The sequence below is a fragment of the Agelaius tricolor genome, unplaced genomic scaffold, assembly GCF_023055355.1.
Source record: "Agelaius tricolor isolate 1412-34295 unplaced genomic scaffold, bAgeTri1.0.p SCAF_4, whole genome shotgun sequence".
NCBI lineage: Eukaryota > Metazoa > Chordata > Aves > Passeriformes > Icteridae > Agelaius > Agelaius tricolor.
Window position 1 is genome coordinate 759,264 of NW_027269264.1, and position 15,559 is coordinate 774,822.

The window sequence follows — 15,559 nt, forward strand, 5'->3', positions numbered from 1 at the left end:
AATTATTCTGGTATGTGGCTTTTCATTATAAAGCAATTATTTACTGAGCTGATCATGGCAAAAAATTATCTCCTATGTGTTGCATAAAATAAAGCAAAAATAGTCGAAGACACTTTTTCTGACACACTTGTCAGTAGAGAGCCTTTCCAAAGCTGAATAGCTGCATTGCTTAGTAGGAGATCCAGATATTCAGATACCCAAAAACTGCTTTAGATGGCTACAGCCCCATCTAGACAGCTGTCTTGGTTTGAAAGACAGGGGTCTGCTAAGGAAGGCAGGAGCTTCCCTTGGAGCGGAGAATGTAACCCTCTTCCCTGTGAATTATTATAATTTTGAACCTGAGGGGCTCTCAGGCAAAGATAGGACAATAGGAACAGCAGTTCATGACCAGTGTGTGTAATAAAGCACACAAACATCACCAGCCCCGGCACTGACCCCACACAGAACCCGAACTCGGGCCCGGCCCGCTCGGCCGCGGCGCTTTCCCTCTGGCCGGCAGGGGCGCTGCTGCTCCCGGGGGCGGGGCGGGGGCGCTGCCTTCCCCGCGCCTGCAGGGGTCGCTGTGGCGACGGCGACTCGGCCCAGACGGGCAGGGATGGGGACAGGCCTTGCTCCACAAACCCCATGGCACCGATCCCGGGGCCCAGCGGGACTCTCGGGAGCACCAATCTGGGGCGGCAGGACGTCTCGGCAGGCAGGGGTGGAGGGCTACAGTGCAGTGAAAGCTCGGAGCAGTGCCGAAGAAGCTGCAGGGGTGGAGCAGCGGCAGCCCGGCTTGCAGCAGGGCAGGGAGAGCTCAGGCTCCCCGGCACGGAGCAGACGGGGACAGGTCCCTCTTTTAGTGAGGTCGGTGTTAATGAGCTCCCAGTCCAGTGGCTGCTCTCACCATCAGAGGCTCACCCCATGGCAGGAGAAGCAGCTCTGGGCTGGGGTCTGGCGGCAGCAGCGAATTCTCTTCCCCAAGCAGCAGCTCCGACCGTCCTCCTCTCAAGCTGAGAGAGAGAGAGAGAGAGAAACAGAGACAGAGCCAGCAGCTGCCCTAGCCCGTCCTTTACCTGCCCAATTCCTGCTGTATCTCTGCCCTCCGGAGAGAAACTCCCAGATAAGAAACGTGAAACCAGATACCGTCCTCCCCTAAGCTTGGCCACTTCTTTTGTTTTCCTTAAGTACTCGGTTGTTAGAGTTTCCTAGCAGTTTATGGGGAAAATTTCTACATGTAAAAAGGACGAAAGGAAAGAAACCTAGTCCCCAACAGCAACAAATTTTCAAAAATGTCCTCTAGACTGAGAAGCCTGTTGTGTAAATGGGCATTGTGTCGTCTTTCCACCTGTGGATTCATCACCAGATTAAGAAATGGTAGTGTGATCTTCTCCAAGTCCTTTGGTTTTAAAATTATTTATAGTCTCAGGCACAGAGTGCCTGCAAATTGAGTGTTCAGTATTAGAACAAGCTGTATGTCCTTCTGGGAATGTAGTGAACATATGCCAAGAACAGCCTCCAGCTGAGACAACCCGAGCTCAGCCAGAGGAGGCTCTGCTTCACCTCACCTGGGGTGACTTGCTGCCCACAGACCATATTGTTCCCCTGCACAGGGCTGGGGGAGCAAAAGCAGTGTGCAGGCGTTGCCTAGGCACCGTGAACAGGACACAGCCACTCAGCTGCATGTGTGGGAAGGATGTAGAAGGGAAGGTAGTTGGCATCTATTCAAATTTAATCCTGAGTGGAAAAAAAAATAGTGTTTCAAAAGCATGTCTGGAACTCAGCATTCTTTCAGGAAGTGAAAAGGTGTGTAATCTTTTTGGTTGGCACATGTACTCACACAAGCAACCCCCGACCACCTGCTGATACAGCAGTTAAGAAAATAGACCTAGTGCCCAGTGCAGAACTCCATTTTAGTTTTTCCTGCGATGGTGGCACAAAGCTGAGTGCTCCTGGCATTTCTAAAGAGATCAGAACTGTACATCTGAAGCATGTTTGGTAGATGCATTAACCAAGTGTGGATAGAAACGTCTTTTCGTGTATAGAGGCCTGATCCTCAGCACTGTCAAGTGAACACATACGCTTTTTCCTCAATTTTATTTCACTACATCAGTCTTGGGTTTTTGCTTGTTGGCTAGCCTTTGAAATCTCTTATTTTTATGAACTTGTAGGGCACAGCAGATTTTTACCACTGTAATACCTAATGTATATATCCTGCCTAGTACCTAGTGCATACCTAGTGCATGCATCCTACAGTTTGTTCTTGCACTTTGCAGCAGTTCTCTTAGCACCAGTGCAACAAAAGCAGACATGGTGCACAGGTGGTAATACTGCATCTTCTGTCTCACCTAGATGGCCCAGAGATGGCCAGACCACGACAGTGCCCAGTTCTGCCAGAGACACAGATCACAGACTCGCCTGTCCCACTTCTGCATGGGGAGGTGGGTAAGCAAAGACTCGGCAGGTCTTTGGCAATCGACTTGGCCTTTGCTGTCTTCCGCTCTGGGAAGCTGCTGGCAAAGCATTCCTCCTCCATTTCTCAGCTCTTGGAGGGGCTGCAGGACTCCCAGGTGCTTCTTACAGGGCTGGGGATCTCCCCGGGCCAAGGCAACCAGTGAGCACACAGGTGAAACTTGGCAAGCCAGCGCCTCTGCTGCCGCTCGCTAGCACCCTGCAGCTGCCCCGGCCGTATCCCGGGAAGTGGGGGCGCCTGCTTGGCGGTGACAGAGCAGCCCGGGAGCGCTGCGCGTTCCCAGCCCGGGAGCTGCTCCCGGCTCCCGGGGCAGGGCTGCCCTCTGCCGGCAGCGCCGCGCCACAGCGCGCCGGGCCCGGCTGCCTGGGCTCCCTTCATTTATTGTGTTTGGTTTGCTGGTTTATGTTTTGGACGGTATTTGTTGCTTGGGGGTTTAGTTAGTTTGGTTTATTTTGTTTTCGTTTGGTTTGGTTTGTTTCGTGTTGTGGTTTGGGTGGTGGGAGTTTTTTGGACACGGGGGTTTGAGTCAATAGGCACGGATGCCACCCCTTGCTGCTAGACAGGAGTTCCTGCTACGCTTACAGACCTGCTACTGGGTGTTCCTGGTCTATGGCTGGGTCCCTTGAATCACACTTTGGAACAGCTGGCTCTGGCTATGGCAGGATTTCATTTCGGGTGCTCCTCAGCAAGAGGTGTTTGGGGCCACAAGCTTTGTTCACATGACTCCTTCCAAGGTCACTGGAAGGGCCACATCCCTAAAACCCCATATCTCATCCCAATGGATGGCCAAACACATGGAAGCTGAAGGAAATATATTCTGCTGTAAAGCAACAGAGTTTTTAACTGATTGGTACCGTGGATGCTTGAGACCAGACATTCTTTGGCACAGACTATTCAGATAGACAGTTTTGACCTTCTAAGTACTTTTTTCCTTTTTTCCTCACTGACATTTAGAAATGTTTTGCCTTTATAGCAGCAAATTTATATTTGTCTGCATTGAAATACACCCTAAAAGAGAGCTTCCTCTATTCCTACAGCACAAATTAATACATCTATATCTCTACCACCTGCAGCAATCCCATAACTTACTTTTAGCAGTATATTAATTTGAGCTGTAGGCTTTACGTTTAAGCAGGTATCCTATTTCAAATTTCCCCTTTTTTATCCCATTTTCCTTGCCTTTCATGGCACTCCAAGTAGAAATACATGTTCCTTGGCATTTACAGATTTCTCCTTATGGCATTAAGGTCTGTCATAAGGTCAAGCAGAAAGAAGACACATCTAAACCTCAGCTGCTTGTCTGCACAAATCCACAACCTTTCTCTGGATCTCCAGGTGACCCTTGAGAAGGGGTCACTGGCCCTGGTCCAGCAGTGCCCCTTAGCTGCTGGCCAGCCATGCCATGGCCAGGACACAGGCAGGGCCCTGCTGGTACAGTTGCAGAAGAGTTTCCCATGACTCTAGCTAATCCTTCTCTCATAATTCATTCCAGGCATTTGCTCCATAGACACTCTGGGAGGGCACCCACTATAATCCGTCTTGCCCACCATGGACCGCTCTGCCCCCTACTAACTTCAGCCTGGTAGTGAAAATGGTAGTGACAAACCAACCAGGCAAAGGTCTGCGACTTCTGTATGCAACATGCAGTGGGCAACACTCCTGCCAGTAGCCCAGAAAATGGACTCTGGTCCTCCTGTAGCAGACTTCACTGCTTGCTTCCCTCAGGAAAAGTGCAGGGCACTACCTTACAAAAACAGGGGAAGGCACTAACTTACAGCTTCTACCTATTTCTTTATACTACTTAATGAAAATATAACCATTTTGAAGAGTAAGGGACTAAATACTTCATTAAAAACACTGTTTGAAAGGGTTCTCTCTGGGCTGTACCCACAATAGTTCACAAGAGTTGCTGTGATCACCATGCAGATGGTTTAATGACAACAATTTAATGGAACTAAGCTCACTACTAAATTATATAATTGTCAGATCTGGAAGACTGCATAGAGCACAGTGCCAGGCTTTTGGGCTGAAGAAACACCTATTTAAAACTGAACCTGAGTGTTTCAGTAGAAGCAGAGATGATCATGCTAACAACTGCTGGGATTTCAGAGGTTAAAACTCCAGCCACCTCTCATAACTGGGTGTAAAAATAGTCATGCTATGGAAAGTAAAATATGCAGGTGAGGGAGAAGGCAAATAGCAGAGGTTTTTTTTGAAACACAAAGAAACCCATGACTATTTACTTATTTGCAAGAACCTAGGTTTTCTTTTTAATATGATATGCTTTCATGTCTGATGTTAAGATCTTCACCATTCTGTGACATCCATGCGGGCATACTTGCATCTCTCCAGCAGAAAACTAGTTTGGAGTTTAATGAAATGGTTGTTCTTGTCCTCTTTTGGGGTCTGTTCAGGAATTTATGAAGCTATGAAAGCTCAGTGGTAAGGTCTTGAAACTAATACAGACAAGACAGGTTTAAATTACTTTCTCAAAGCTGTTTTTGTTCCATTTGCTTGGCTTTGTTTTTGACAGCCTTGCTGTGGGGAGCAGTTTTTACAAAAGGAAATGATCAATCAGTATTTTGTTAATATTGTACTTTCTAAAGTAAAGACTTTACTTTTGAAACACAGCTGTGTTTCAAAATGAGAAAGATTATTTGGTATTTTGCTGTCAAGGCTCAACACATGGGCTTTTTTTCTTTCTTCTATTGAATCCAGCAATGTGTTTTAATAATTAAATATGAAAAAAATTTAACACAAAACTTAAGTAATTGGAAGCTTGTTGATGTTAAATGTGTTGAATGAACTACCCAAGGATCAGATCAGAGCTTGTTAATGAAGATGTAAAACAGGATTTTTCTTCAACATAGTTTGGTAACTTGGAATATTGTAGTCTTAGCACTTTGTTAAGATAGAAGGCCCTAGCTGTAAAACAAAACAAACTAACATTCATTATCTGTTAAGTATTTCTACTGCTATTTATGTCAACATATACAATATTTTGAAGGTATTTAGACTAAATCTTTTAGAAGAAGGGGAAGGGCAGAGAGATAAAAATGTTCTGGTAACTTAATTACAGAAAAGAGAAGTAGAATCGGCAGGTTCTTGTATTACAAAGTTATAACATTACCTAATCTTTCTGCAATATTAATAATCATTTCCTTTATTCGTTTTTCAGTATCTTAGCTTAAAGCTGTTTTATTCTGATCTATTACTTGCTTCAGCAAGCCATGGAACAAAGCCCATTTTAGAGCTTCAACCAGTTTTGGACTGAACATCTTAGTCACACACAAAGTAAATGTGTGAATGAAATCTAAACTTGCTTTGGAAACTGGGAAAATTCAGGCCAGAAAGACAGATATGCTGGATTGAAGAACATGGTTAAAATCCTGTCTGGACTGAAAAGGAGAAATAATTATGTCTGCATCAGACATTAGTCTCAATTCAGGAAGATGTAATTAATAGATTGTTTAGAGTTTTGTCCTTTTTAAAGTAAAATATAATTGTGTTTTGAAATTAGAAAAATTGTAGGTTTGTCCATTTGCTTTTTTCTCAATAGAACCTGCTTTTCTTTTTCTTATTCTCAACAAATGAGGGAATCACGGGGAGAAAAAAGTACTGTATCATTTTAAAAAGAAATAATCAAGTGTAAAAAATTCACTTTTTGCTAATTCCACAGCAGGAACAAATGCAACTAAGAAATCAACTTAGTGACTAAGATGACTTTCTTGTATTCATGAAGAATATTATTCTCAAATTCCCTAGTGATGGCATAAGGACGTGGAGCAGATTTCTCAGTGTAGAAGCCAAACTTAAATTTCTTCTGGCAAAAACATTGCAAATGGGAACAATATTGATGTGAACAGAGAAAAACAGTACAATCATCCATTGAGTCACTCTGGGGAAGGGCAAGATTTTAACTTAATTTTCAACAAGTTGGTCTCTGCAAACCTACTTGTTCAACTCTATTTCAACAGGCTGAATATTGTTTAGCATAATAGCTGTGGAAAATAAGAATATGATTTCTCTCTTCCTTTGCTTCTCAAAGCCTTTTGATAGTCATTCTCTAGAATACATTTGCATTGTATTGTGCCATATCAAAGGGAGCAGAGAGGCAGTCACTGGAGCAATGGCTTTGCCATTGCGTTTACATTTCAAAGGAGAAGAACAATTTCCCAGATTTACTTCAAAGCAGCTAGCCCTTGTGCCTTTGCCTTTCTTGTGTGGTCTGTTGAGGACAACCCAGTGCTACCAGCAGCACTGGAAAATTACACGAAGGCCTCATTTGGTCCCAAGTCAAAGAGCACTTCACACAGCTTTAAATCTTTCTTGTCTCCTTTGAGAAGTAAATGGGTACTTTCGAGATTGCAGATTGTAGAAAGCAAAGCATACACTGACTGTACATGAAGCAGAACAAAGAAGGGTCAGCCTGTCTCCCAGGAAAAACTGCTTATGGCTGCTGTGAAAACAGAGAGCCCATCTTTCATAACTATTTTTGTTTCTGCTTATCTATCAATATGTTTTGACTATGCATTCTTAAAAATATTTCAATATTTCTTCCTTGCTGCCCTATTATGTGTTCCAGGCTCACCAGTACACACAACTGGCTTTTTTAGGGTGAACTTGGAGCTAGCCCAGGCAGGCATGTCCTGGAGTAGAGGATCACACCAGGGCACATTGGGGAATTTTCATAAACTGTCAAAACCTCAGTGTTAGTACCAACAGAGGGATCCTAGACCCCTGAGTTGGGAGAGCTGAAACTCTGAGGGACAGTGGCCATCCCCCAACATGGACAACAGCAGAGCACAAGCAACCAAGATAAGAGGCCAGGGTATCTGCTCTGCTCCAAAATTAGCATCTGAGACCCAACAAAAAATCATGGCAGAGCCCCGTGGAAAGGCTCAACAAGAGCAGGTTTGGTGAGGAAAAAAGTGAGAAAAAGTAATCCTGTCAGCTCCACTGGGGTACAATGCCACATCTTCACACCTTCTTTTGGCTTAATGTTCACAGGTGGAGGGGATGGATGCACAGACCCAGCTCCTTCTGCCTCAAGTAAACTGTCCCTTCACCCTGTTCACTCCCAGGTGAGGAAAGGAAAGGGCCATCCTCTGCCATCTTCATGATGTAAATACCTGGCTGCAGTGAGCACACGTAGCCCAACAATATGCACAGTTCTGAGTAAGATGGGCCTAAGAACAATTATCAGGATTATTATAAGTCCCGCTGTCTTCTGATTTTCCTAAAAATATCATGAGTAGTCAAGTAACTTTCCAGAAAAAAAGATACACACACTTAAGCACAAATATAAGCACATTTACCCAAGATATATACAGAGGTAGGTTCTATGAGAAATGGAATTAACTTTTCCTAGCCAAGTACTTAGTTCAAATCCCTGCAATTCTGTTATGAAATGAATTCTCATTCTCAAATGAATTCTCATTTTTAACCTTCATTTATTGCTTACCTTGGTTTGAAAGGAGTATTTATAAGATTATTTCTCAAGCTCTTTTCTTCCACCAATTTAGTTATGGTATTTTTGTGGCGTGCTATGTAGCAAAGCATGATGACTCACTTAAATTAGATTGCTATAAATACTACTCTTAAAAGTTATACCACAGTTCTCTTTTTAAGAATGGATGGATACATATGTATCCATATGGAAATAATGTTTTTGTTGGAGATGGACATCTTTTAAATCAACTAACATAGACAGTCTAAATATATTCTTTTTATTCAAGTTCAGACAGACAGAAAGCTACATGCACATTATACCATATAGGGAGAAACTGAATGTTCCCCTGTTTTAGCCCACCAGGTTGCAGTGGCTTACCAACCCCAGAAACAGTTCTGGACAATATGTCAAGCTGTTCCGTGGGCTGCCCATGTTTAGCAGCACTGGTGGGAGCCTCCTCTTCCGTGCTCATCCGTCTGTGCAGAATGGTCACTCATAGAGTCCAAGGAAGAAAATAATTATTTTTCCTGTCTTCTGAAAATACTTGCCCTTTCTTTCCTTTTTTTTCCTACCAAGTTGAAAGTTTTCTGTTCTACCTAGGGCACTTTCTCTCCTTCTAGCTTAAATATAGCTCTGTACTTTATTTCTTTCTTTTCTTCACCAGTCAGAGTGAACAGAGGAGCAGAATATTGCTGCTTTAGTTGTTTTCAGGTCTGAGAAAAGAGCAGGAAAGCAGCTATGATAGAGCAAAGGAGAGGAAGAATTTAACAAACAGACAGGAAAAAAATTAATTTTTGAGAAAAGTATTTTTTATAGTGTTTAAGTCCCCCACTTCTCCCATGTAAACGTCTTATGGGACACAGGAGGAATAAAAGGGTTAGGAACAAGGACAAAGCCTGTCAAACCAGGCAGGCTTCCTAAAACAAATGGATCCTTTCAGGTTAACTTGGATTTTCTCAGTGCAATGTTTATAGTTAGGCAATAAATACACAAAAAGTCTTACTATTTTGCCAAGGAGCTAGAAATATCCTTCAAGCCGAATCAAAGCTACTTCTTTCTAATTTGAGACTCAGCGCAAACTGAAATTGTCTCTCACACAGATGAACTGTTTGTTTTTCTGAACCTCAAAATAGGCTTTCAGACCTTGGTTCTGAGCAGGAACTGAGCCAAAGACCACAAACCATCTCAGGTTTCCCCTGATGGCAAACACTCTGGAAAGCACCAGACAGCTCTGCATTCATGTGTGGGTGGGGTACTCAAAATATTCTTCACAGTCCTTTTCAAGTGCTTCCTCAGACACCCTTCTGTCTGTTTTACTACATTTCAGTCAAAAAACAAACCTATCATTCATACCTTTGAACAACATACTGAAGAATGGCAACCATATCAAAAGCTTACTCATAGTGGGCAGCTCCCTATTAAGGGGCACTGCGTGCCCCATCTGCCAGCCTGATGAAGAGGCAGAAGATCTGTGCTGCCTGCTAGGGGCTAAGATCCGTGATGTTGCCTAGAGAGTAGCCCAACTTGCCAAGATGCCACTACTACTATTTCATGTGAGTGCAAATCATGCCACAAGCCAAAAAATAGGCAGCATCAAGGAAGACTGTAAAGTCCTGGTGAGGCAGGTGGAAAATATCAGTGCCCAAGTCCTCTTCTTGTCTATGCTACCAGTTGAGAAATAGAGACAGAAGAGAAATAAATAGACAGAGAGAAAGAAATAGAGACAGAGAAGCAGACATAGTGCAGATAAAGATCTGGCTTTGTTATGAACAAGTTTATAGGTTAACTCAGTTACTCAATAGTTATGACGTTTGTTGGTTGTTAAATGTTAATCACCAGGTTGAATGTGTTGATTCTGTTAATTACCTATATTGGTAATCACCCTACCCAACAGTCCCTTACCTGTATCCTTTTTCATTATCCATCAAGTATTACCCCCGCTGCTTCTCAAAATGGTCCTAGTTACAAAGAGGAAGGTAACATCACAGGCATATATGTAAATTGAGAGACACCCGGTACCATTCAGAGGAATAACACCCTAGAAAAGATGAGCCAACCTGCAGTTCAAGAGACTAAGTGACCTGTCATGGTTGAGACCTATCCTTCTATTCCACTGGGGTAATTCCAGGTTGTCACCATAACCCAACAAGAACTGGACCAGGGTGAGGACCTTAGACAATGAACCTGAAGGCATCTTCCTAGGCACGCTCATGAGGATGGAAGCCCCAGCTCTGCTATACAGCAAAGCTGCCTACCTCCTCCTCCACATCACCAAAGGGAGCAGCAGTGGTGTGTGTGACCCCTTGGGCCCCCACCCAGAGCTGATCTCACAATAAAGGCATCAAAGAGGAGCAGGTCTCCTTGCCCATTTATTTCAGCTGGGGACTCATCTGGGATAGCCTCGCCTGAAGAGGACCAGAGATGGAACAGCCACCTGCCCTCTTGGGTCTTCAGGACAGCTGGCTATCTGGACCAGAGAAATCAGCCTGGGACCAGCGATGTCGAGGAGCACCGGAAGGGTAAGAAATTCCAGTTGTGGGTGTAGGAGGTGTGCGGGTGGTGCGTGAGTGAGATGCGGGCCGGCAGCTCGGACACTCAAAGCGAGTGTGGATGCCTTGTACCACGGTTCCAGACTCCCGTGAGGAGCACAGCTGGGAACAGGGGGAAGTGAAAGAAATTGGTGAGTGAGGCACCTCCTGGGGACAAAGAGGGCTCCCCAGGCGGGCAGGGGATAACTGGGTGTGAGCCGCACACATTAGGGCTAGGCCTCCCCTGGTAAGGCTGTAGTGGCCTAGGCAGCTCTGGGCGCGTGGAGAGCCTTTGGTGTGGTGTGAGTCACATGCATCCCTGGAGGGGCAGGCAAACCATACCAGGGTTTACAGGGTGTCCCCTAGACACTGCCGATACCAAGAGCCCAAGAAGGTACTTGCTTCCCAGGACTGGGCCAGACATATTGTAAGTGGTGCACTGCCGTTGTCCCAGGGAGGGGGGCTGCAAACCCATGGTCTGAGAGCACAGGGGTGGGGAGTCAGCCCTGGGAGCAAGCCGAGCACCATACATACACACAATCATCCCTTTCACTGAGGCTACTCTGCCAGGGGAGGGATAGCCAAGCCAGACATGGTGGAAGGCAAAGGGGTTGGGCCCCGCTTGGGTTGATCCAGGTAACCCCACGGAATCTCCTGTGCCCTCCTACCTCTGCATAAAAAAGTCAGGAGAGAGACAGCACTAGGGACAGGATGGTTCTAGCCCAGAGATTGGACTATAGGTCTGGCTTGGTGGGTGGCTAGGCACGGAAGGTCCTGGGGCCTAAGGAGAGGACCCCAGTGCTAGGGACCCCCTCTTGCACCACAAAGTGTGCTCAGAGTCTCAGAGGTGAGGTGAGGCATGGGGGTACATAGGGGGTTGGGTCACTAGGGATCAGCACGAAGTCCAAGCTCTTGGCCGAAGCAGAGGCAGGGGACTGCCGTAGGGGCCAACCAAGTGTGAGCAGAGGCTGCCCGGGATAAAGAGAGAGAAAGTGAGTGAAAGAAGAGTGTGTAAGCCCTATCCTTTATTCCAATACCCTATTCCCTGTGTGAGAGTGAATGTGTGAAAGGTGTAGGAGTAGTGGAAAAAGCATTAAGTTCAGACCAGTAAAAGGATTTGTGTTTAAGTGTTAAGCGTTAAGAATTTGAGGTAAAATAAGTTAAATAAGGGAAGTCAAGAAATTTTTAATTGCTTACGAACTTATGTTGCCCATCAGTATATTTTTGTTTGGGTAGGGGCACCTTTGAAATTTTAGTTTATTGGTTTAAAAGATGGGTAAATGTGTTAGCAAAGAGGGAGGCTGCGTAAGAAGAAACGAGAAAGTGAGAAGTATCCCCCTTGAGAGCCCACTTCAACAGCTGTTAGACAAGTGGGATTCTCAGGAGGCCACAAAAAGCCTAGACCAAATCAAGATGGTTCATTATTGTACAGAAGTCCGGCCAAAGTTAAAAGTTACAGGGAGAGTGGCCTTGGTATGAAACACATGATCAGTGGATGTGCTCCCAATTGAGTCAGCATTTAAGACACCAAGGAAGTCCAAATGAGGAACAACTAGCCTATGCTGCCTGTTGGCAGAAAAAGGCCACAGGTGACAAAAGTATAAAAATTTGTAAATTGAAGAAAAAGGAAAAGGACAAGGAGAAAATTGAGGGGACAAGAGAAGTTAGTAGGAATTTGAATCCCCTCATGACTGGTGCCATCAAGAGGTTTTTGACTTTCATGACAATGGGCTGTACTTTAATGATGATAACCTATCAAGGAGAAACAGGAACCACCTGTCTAAAAGGGGCAAGAGAATCTTTGGCAGCAGGCTGGCCAGTTTAGTGAGACAGGCTTTAAATGGAAGGATTGAGGGCAGGGGATGTGTTGTGTCTGAAGTGGCAATGCTCCTGCCACTGCTTCCTCCTGGGGAGCCATGCAGTGACAAATCTCCCTTGGCTGCCTCTCAATATGAGAACCACAGGGATAACTACATCAAGGTGTGTATGGCTTTGGTAAATCCCTTCTAGGGAAGCTGGATGCTGCATCACATCTCTGAAATGCCTGTACTCAAATGCTTACAGCATGGGGAACAAAAAAGAACTAGAAACCTAAACAGGGCCTTGATGTCACTGCTGACATTACTGGAATGTTGTCATGGATGCCTGTGTACTTTATAGAAAGGACAGCATTGTCCTTAAGTGAGGGAGCACAGGGAATGTATTGAGCACTTTCCAGGGGCAGATGAAAGAGTTGAGAATTTATGAGTAAGAATTAAGGGGCAGGCTGACAAGGGTGACACTGTTGTGGGTAGTTGCTGCAGGCCACCTGATCAGGAGAAGGAAGGTGAGGCTTTCTGTGGGCAGCTGGAAGCAGCCTCACAGTCACAGACTGGGGGGCTTCAAACACCTTGATACTGTTGGAGGGACAGCATGGCTCAGCACACCCAGTCCAGGAAGTTGACCATTGACAGTAACTTTTTGACAGAAGTGAAAGAGAACCCAAGAAGGAAAAGTATGTTGCTGGACCTTGTACTAACAAACCAGGAGGGACTGGTCACAGATAAAAAGGCTGGGAACAGTCTTGGCTATAGTGACTATGAGATGGTGGAACTCAGCATTCTTCGTGGAGGAAGCAAAGCACTAAGAACGAGAACCCTGAACTTCTAGAGAGCTAACTTCAGCCTCTTCTAAGGGCTCTGTGGGTTAGGGCTCTACAAGATAAGGGGGTCCAATATTCAAGCATCACTTCCTCCAAGCTCAAGACCCCATGTGTCCCCATGATGAAACATTCAAGAAAAGTGGGCAAGAGACCTGAATGGATGAGCAAAAGGCTTCTAGTCGATCTCAAACAGAAGAAAGCAATGTATATGATGTAGTGTGCTCAGTGTTATGCATTTGATGGGGGTGTGACACCTCCCCAGGACCCTGAACCTCCTAAGCACTTGCCAAAGGATCACTGTGGAAAAGCAAGATGGGCCTTGCTTGTTTATCTGAGGATTGTTTATTAAAGCAAAAGGGTGAATACAAAACCATCCATAACTCAAATGTAGAAGAGAGGCAAGGACCTCGAACAGGGGTAGTGGGTTTTAAGGGACAGTACAGGAGTGGAATTTAGGGTAGAAAACCAATAACAAAGGGACTTGGGTGGAACATAAAGTGGAGATTACAATGTTAAAACCAATGGGAGTTACAGGGGCGGGGAATGGTTTAACTAAACCAATGAGGCATCAAAGGATACAAAACTGACAGGGAAATCTCTGGAAAAAGGGGTAGGTATGAGGGAGGACTGACAGCTGGGACTAAATCAATGCCTCAGGGGAGGAGGTGGGTACAAAACCAACTATTGAAAACAATAACGTAACAAAAACACACTACAACATTAATGGGATGTAGAAAAAGGGACAGGCCACATGGGAGAATGGTAAGAGCACCATTAGAGTATGCAGGGATGCAATAAGAAAAGGTCCACTTGAAACTGAATCTGGCAAAGGATATCAAGGAAAATAAGAAGAGCTTCTGCAAGTACATCAGCAGCAAAAAGAACATTATGGAAAATGTGGGGCTGCTGCTGAACCAGATGGGTGTCCTAGTGACAGAAGACACAGGCCAGGAAGGATTACTGCATGCCTTCTTTGTCTCCGCCTTTACTGCTGAGGCCGGCTCTCTGGGGTCCCAGACCTCAGAGTTAAGAGAGGAATGCAGGAAAAAGGAAGATTTTGCTATGGTCAAAAAGGGTTGGGAGCTGAGGGAGCTGGCAGATACCATTGTTTAGATACTCTCCATCATCTTTGCAAAATGATGGAGAGCAAGAATGGTTCCCCATAAGTGGAGAAAGACCAATGTTAACCCATCTTCAAAAAGGGAGAACACAGGAAGCTACCTGCCAGTCAGCTTCACCTCCCTCCCTGAAAAGGTGATGGAGCCTTTTCTCTAGAAGTCATCACCAACCATGTAAAAGAAAAGGTGATCAAGAGTAGTCAGTTTGGATATACCAAGGGGAAATCATGCTTGACTAGTCTGATGGCCCTCTGTGATGGCATGGCAGGATGAGTTGGTGAGGGGAGCTATGGAGGTTGTCTACCTTGGCTTCAGGGCTTTTAACACTGTCTGCTATAACATCCTTGTAGGTAAGCTCAGGAAATGTGCACGAGGGGAGTGGACAGTGAAGCAGATCAAGAACTGGGCTGAATGTCAGAGCTCAGAGGGTCAGTGGAGTAGAATCCAGTTGGAGGCCTGTGGTCTGTAGCATTCCCCAGGGATCAGTACTGGATCCAGTGTTGTTCAACTTGTTTATCAATGATCCGGACACAGGTGTATAATGCACCCTCAACAAGTTTGCTGATGATATGAAACTGGGGCTGATGTATTGGAAGGCTGTGCGTGAGCCTTGGTAGGCTGGACAGTTGGGTGGATAGAAACGTAGTGAGGTTCAGCAAGGGCAAGTGTACTAAAACAGGGGAGGAATAACCCTAAGTACCAGCGCAGGTCGAGGCCTGACCTGGAGAGCAGCTCTTTTGAGAAGCACCTGGGAGTCTTCATGAATAACAAACTGACTGTGAGCCAGCAATGCCCTTGGAGGGCTAATGGGATCCTGCATCAGGAAGCACTGCCAGCAGTGCAGGTCAACAGGGAGGTGATCCTGCCCCTCTTCTCAGCCCTAGTGAGGCCGCATCTGCATTGTTGTGTCCAGTTTCTCAGTACAAGAACAACAAGGAGCTAGTGGAGAGTGTTCAGCAGGGGCCACAAAGATGATTAAGGGTCTGGAGCATCTGTCTCACAAGGAGAGACTGCAGGACCTGGGCCTGTTTAGTCCAGAGCAGAGAAGACTGAGAGGGGACCTCATAAATACAAACATCTCAGATGTGGGAGCCAAAATAATGGTGCCAGACTCTTTCCAGTGGTGCCCAGTGAGAGGACAAAGAATAATGGCCATAAAATCAAACACAAGAAGTTCCATGTTAACATGAGGAAGAATTTCACCTGAGACTGGGAAAGAACTGGGACAAGATGCCCAAGGAGGTTGTGGAGTCTCCATCACTGGAGACATTCAAAACCCACCTGCAAGTGCTCCTGTTCTCCCTGGCTCTGGGTGAATGTCCTGGTTCCACCAGGCAGAGTTAACTTTTGCAGCAGCCATGAATGGCA